Here is a 6,193-nt window from a genome sequence, read left to right on the forward strand (position 1 = left end):
CCTACCCCATTATCTCCTGGCCTAGCTGCCTCATAAGTGGTGTCTTCTTGGTATCTCTTATGAGGTTCAGACCTGTATTCGGACAGTTGACTACACAATAATCTACAATATCTCCTTTTTGTCCTCATAGCCAAATTAAGTACCGCATATATCTCGTCCTACTCATGATCAAAACATACGTTTATGGTATATGTAAAATATTAGTTGAATATTCTCATGGCTTATTAGTCTAACATAATGCTTATCTATTATGAAAGACGTTTATTATATTCCCGTCGCTCTTATTTCCGGCAGCCAATCACGTTGCAGGTCGGCTACATTTAAACGTGTGCGTCTTGTCATTTGCTGTTGATGACGTTATGCACTTCCTAAGAATCGGTAAATACTTAATATAATCGCCCGCCATTTTGGCTCTTTCCTTGGCGTTCGCAGAAAGCACACGAGGATGTTATTTGCCGCTCAATTATTTGCTGAATTACATTGCGTTTGATTTATTATCATAGGAGCTACGACATGATAATGTTTAACGGTGCGGCAAACAGATTCCTCGTCTGGTAGCTCGGCAACGAAATAACAAAAATGGCGAACGATACTACCTACCTAGACTTTATAGAGCCTTCACTTCCTAAGGCGTAAGCAAAGAGGAGGAGTTACGCCGGAAAAAACAACGATGTGACTATAATCTATACCAGGGCCGGTAATATAACTGTTTTATGAATTCTAACTTTCAGATTTTTTGAAAGTAGACTAGCTGACAAAATTTTCTCAGCCAAATAATAGCAGGCATTTCCTATATTTTATTATGCCTTTAATTTCCTCTCGAGTGTCATTTATATTTGTTACTGTTGCTCCAAGATATTTGACTTTTTCCACCTCTTCAAAGGATAAATTTCCAATTTTTATATTTCCTTTTCGTACTCTGTTCTGGTCACAAGACATAATCATATACTTTATGCTAATGAATATATAATACTGAAATTTTTACTGGATGAAGATACAAGGTATCTAAGCAAACTGACGCAGATTTTATCTGTAATTATAAAAGTATTTTAATTTTTGAAATAATGTTGATATTTTGTTATTTTTATGCAAATGTACCATTTGCTCATTAACTATAGAATTATACAAGGATTCAATTTTAAATACCTTTGACAACAATACATAAATTCAATTGACGCACATTATTTTGTGTATGTCTATTAGTTTGATTAGGAAATATATTTCAGGTAGAAATAAGAAAATAAAATCAACATTATTCTTAAAGAACAAAATTTTTAGAACTTTTATATCTTGATAAATGTGAGTCAGTTTGCTTAGAATTTAAGTTATATTTATCCTTAAAAAATTTCATACGATATATTCAGTCTCGAAACGAACTGTAGGATCAACCGGTAGTCTTCGAATGCGATCATATCTATCCTACGAGTGATTCCGGTGGTTGATAGACCATGAACCTCTTCGAAAACAGTAAACCCGGTATTACGCAGTGCTTGAGCAATGGATCTTCTTACTTTAGTGAGATTGAATCGACACCAACAAAGGAAATTCTTTCAATTCTTTTGAAGAATTCAGTAGGCTTCATATATACTGTATATATATATATATATATATATATATATATATATACAGGGCTTTCATTTCAAAACTTCCCAAATCTAAATAACTAATTAGGCCTATTTAAATTTAATTTAATTTAAACAAAAAAAACACGTCAATTTAGATATTAAGGGGAAAGTATGAAACCAGACTTAATTGCATTTTAGATTTCACCCCAACTTCCACTTGAAATTTCAAATGACACCCCTATATTTTTATTCTTAAATATGAAAGAGCGTTCAATTGTTTCATACATTTCATTCATTCGTTTTCGCATCTTTTGTTTTCTATCGTCGCCTGGCAACCTGTATTTTTGTTATTATCAGTTGATTTTAGGATGAAAACACAGCTCATTTTGTGTAATTTTTTTTAAATTTAATCAATAAGGATTATTTATGTTCTCTCTTGAAGGCTATACACCATCTTAAAATAATTTAATACACAAACACAACTGTTACATGAAATGCTCAATAAGTTTTTGTAGCTTTATTCTCTTCAGCTCTAATCAACAATAACAACAATCGAGGTTACCAGGAGACGATAGAAAACAAAAGTTGCAAAAACAAATGAATGAGGTGTATAAACAATTGAATGCTCTTTCATATTAAAGTACAAAAATGTAGGGTGCTATGTGAAATTTCAAAGTGGAGGTGGCTGGAGGATGGGGCTGAAATCTAAAAATGCAATTATGTCTGGTTTCAGACTTCCCCCTCAATATTTAAATTGACGTCTTTTTTGTTTAAATTGAATTCAATTTAAACAATTAGTTATTTAGACTGGGAAGTTTTGCAATGAAAGTCCTATATATATGGTAAATGGGAGAAGATATCAAATGCTAGACGACATTAAGATAAGTGGATCATATGCGAAGACTAAGAGGAAGGCAGAAAGTAGGAAAGATTGGAGAATGCTGGGTTTGCAGTCAAAGATCTGCCCATGGGCAGAACAATCATCTGTCCAGGCATCCTGGGTTCCCAAGAATACAAAATAATATTTTGCATACAAGAATAATAACTGACGTAAGTAGACGAGTCAAATTTACGTGAACATCGAACATGAATTTTAGAAATAATATTAAACAATAATCTTTTTAACAATTTCTAATCTCTTACATAATATATAAAATAAGAATTTCTATGCTATTATATTATTGTCTTTCTTCTTTCCTTTATTTTTTCAGATATTGTTAGAGGAGAGTCGGGGTAGTATCGGACATCGGGTAATATCGGACAGTGCGTTTCTTTCATCTACCACCATATGGTAGTACCTGAATGACATGGTTACGTTTCTTTATGCGAAATCACAAAAACGTAACCATGTCAATCAGGTACTATCATCGTGTGGTAGATGAAAGAAACTCACTGTCCGATATTACCCGATGTCCGATACTACCCGACTCTCCCCTAATGGTTAATGTTTTCTTTCTTGAACTTTTATGGTCATCTTATTTTTCTGAGGATAGGCTCTATATGGAATAAATTAAAGTATGTGACGCATAATTGCAATAATTAAAATTTAGTGAGGGCACAGATTATTCGACAAAAACTTCAGACACATTGAAACTTGTTTTTACAAATAAGTACTATATGTAAACAAAATATTTTTGCAATTTTTTGTGCGATTTACATCATCATCAAGAACAGCTGAATTACTAGAATAGCTACGTATTTGAAGGTTTCGGGTTCAATTCCGGATCGTGCGATATTTTCTCGTTGCAAATCTCCTATATTTAAAGCCACTTTCAAATAGAGTGCCGCCGTGTCTGTGGCTGAAGTACTAGCCCGCTGGCCTTCCATTCAGGCGGCGCGGGTTCGATCCCCGGCCAGGTCATGATGTAATTTGTGGTGGACAAAGCAGGCGTTGCAGAGAGTTTTATCGAGGTACTCCCGTTTCCCTCTATTATTTCACCAACACTCTCCACCTCCTCCTCATTTCATATTATATCATCTGTAATAGTAAAAATAGGCTGGGGTGAAGTCCTGGGGTAGTACAGGTTTCCATTGCTGATATAGGAAGGGCTTGGGGCTCCGGGCCATGGGGCTTATTAGGCTACTCGCATGCGGAGGGCACCTGGCTCTATCAGAGGCTGAGGCAGGATGGCCCACCTGTCAGCCGACGATAACAGGAAGGGCTTGGGGATTCCCAGGCTATTCATCCGCGATGCGGAACCTGACTCTATCAGGTAGAGCTGGGGACGGAGCGAGTAGAACTGTTGAGTTACTCGGTTCTATCTGTTTATGTGCTTGGCAGCGGAGCACCGAAGTTACTCGGTTAACCGTAGCCGTTACCGGTCAGTTCAAATGTTCAAACAGAATTCACGTGTTTTACTTAATTCTAGCAGACAACAACTTAGGTACTGTTGTATTTAAATATTTTCTGCTGCAGGATAAATCATTTTCTTATCCCCAAGGCGGGCTGAAAGGCCTCTTGTATTGAAGAGGAGTTCATCCTATTATATGACCTGTCAAGTGGGCCTAATGAACACTGACAGTCTGAACATATTACTATACATACTAATAATAATAATAATAATATATTATTATAGTATAACAATATTATTACTATTATTATTATTATTAATATTATTATTATTATTACTATTATTATTATTATTATTATCATCATCATCATATTAGAGTGTTTGATTAATATTAAAATATGTTAAAAAAGAAGTGCATTATATTTTTCTTCTATTTGTGTTTATTGTATTTGTGTTACCTCATCAGACATAATTTTATTTGTATTTATTTCTACGATTTATGTTACCTAATTACTTTAATTTATCAATAATATTACTCTTCACCAAAGAGAACATGGTTGTATTGAAGGCTAGCAATGTTATAAAATAAATAAACATTATGTTCTTCAGTTTAAGATTCCACGTTTTATTGATTATTATTTTATCCACTTTCCGTAATAGTAAACAATTATGTGTGTTATTTTTAAGTGTTTTAGGCAGCGCTTCATGGAGCCCGTTTCTTTCTATCTTCTTTTTTAATTAGCTGCAGCGTTTAACTTTACCTCACATGTTAATTTATTAGCTGTTAGTATTATAAATTGTTTTATCTATTTTATTTCGTCTGTCATATATAACAACACTGAAAGTTAAATAGGCCTTTCATACAAAATAACTCCGCAAATAGTTGTAATCACGCAAATGAAATTTGCAACCGCCATTTTGCAATGAAGAGAAGCACTTTTTTCTCGTCAATTGGCAAAGCGCAAGCGCTTTACTACAACGCTTTTAAAACACGCTTGGTTTCACTTTCAAAGTACGTTCTAAAATCGACTCAATCTATCTAAATTTTAAATCTGCCGCCACAAATTTGTACTCGGTACTGTACTCGGTTCAACCGAGTAATGACGTCACAGTAACTGCTCCGAACCGAACCGCTCCGTCCCCAGCCCTACTATCAGGGACTAATGTAGGATGGCCCACCTGTCAGCGTCGGATTCACGAATGCTATCCAGGTCACTTGTCGGACTTGGACAATCATCACATATAAGTGTGCACAAAGGGCCAAACCGTGCCTAAGTGTACGGACCTGTCCCGGGTTCAGTTCTGGTAAAGCCAACCTGAGCCAAATAGAGTACCGGATCTTTCCACAGAGAAAAAGGCGGCCGTAGAATGGCTGTGACCACATCTGATTCTAGTGCAGAGGTCATGAAAGCATGTACCACTGCCACTTTTTCCCATGTGTTCCTTCATGATGTCTAAAGGTGAAAATCATTACCTTATGTTTCTATTCTAGAGAACCTCCAAGGAGTCGTGTAGGCATCCAACACGCTTGTCACCATCGAGGTGCATACTTTTGTTTACTGGAGGCACAATTAACTCGTTCTGAAAACCTCCCCCAGACCTTACTACTCGTACTTCAGACTTTGTGCTTTCTCCAATTAAATACACCGATGATAAAATAGTTAAAGATTCTGATATTTATACCAAGAATTATATATTCCAATCTTGTCAATTCCTAATAGAATTTCTGAGGGACAAGGATACTATTTGGCGCACTTATCCAGCTTCCTATGTCAATGAACTGTTTCATAATGGAATGGGTCACCCCAAAAACGTTATAACCTCCATAAGTTAGAAAATATTAAAAAGTAGCCTAATTTTTAAAGAAACATCCACACTCTATAAGGCCTAGTTGTGCATTATAATTAAATCTACGTAGGCTAATATATCTCATGTAAGGTTTCGTAACAAGCTGTTTTTTACGGTGATGGGTTATTAGCCATTCTTCGAAATGGAAATATAAAAATTGGAGATTTGTTTTTCGAAGAGGTGGAAAAATTCAAATACCTTGGAGCAACAATAACAAATATAAATGACACTCGAGAGAAAATTAAACGCAAGATAAATATGGGAAATGCCTGTTATTATTCGGTTGAGAAGATTTTGTCATCTAGTTTGCTGTAAAAAAATTTAAAAGTTAGAATTTATAAAACAGTTATATTACCGGTTGTTCTGTATGGTTGTGAAACTTGGACTCTCACTTTGAGAGAAGAACAGAGATTAAGAGTGTTTGAGAATAAAGTGCTTAGGAAAATATTTGGGGCTAAGAGAGATGACGATACAGGAGGATGGAGAAAA

The sequence above is a fragment of the Periplaneta americana genome, chromosome 12 (genome assembly GCF_040183065.1).
Source record: "Periplaneta americana isolate PAMFEO1 chromosome 12, P.americana_PAMFEO1_priV1, whole genome shotgun sequence".
NCBI lineage: Eukaryota > Metazoa > Arthropoda > Insecta > Blattodea > Blattidae > Periplaneta > Periplaneta americana.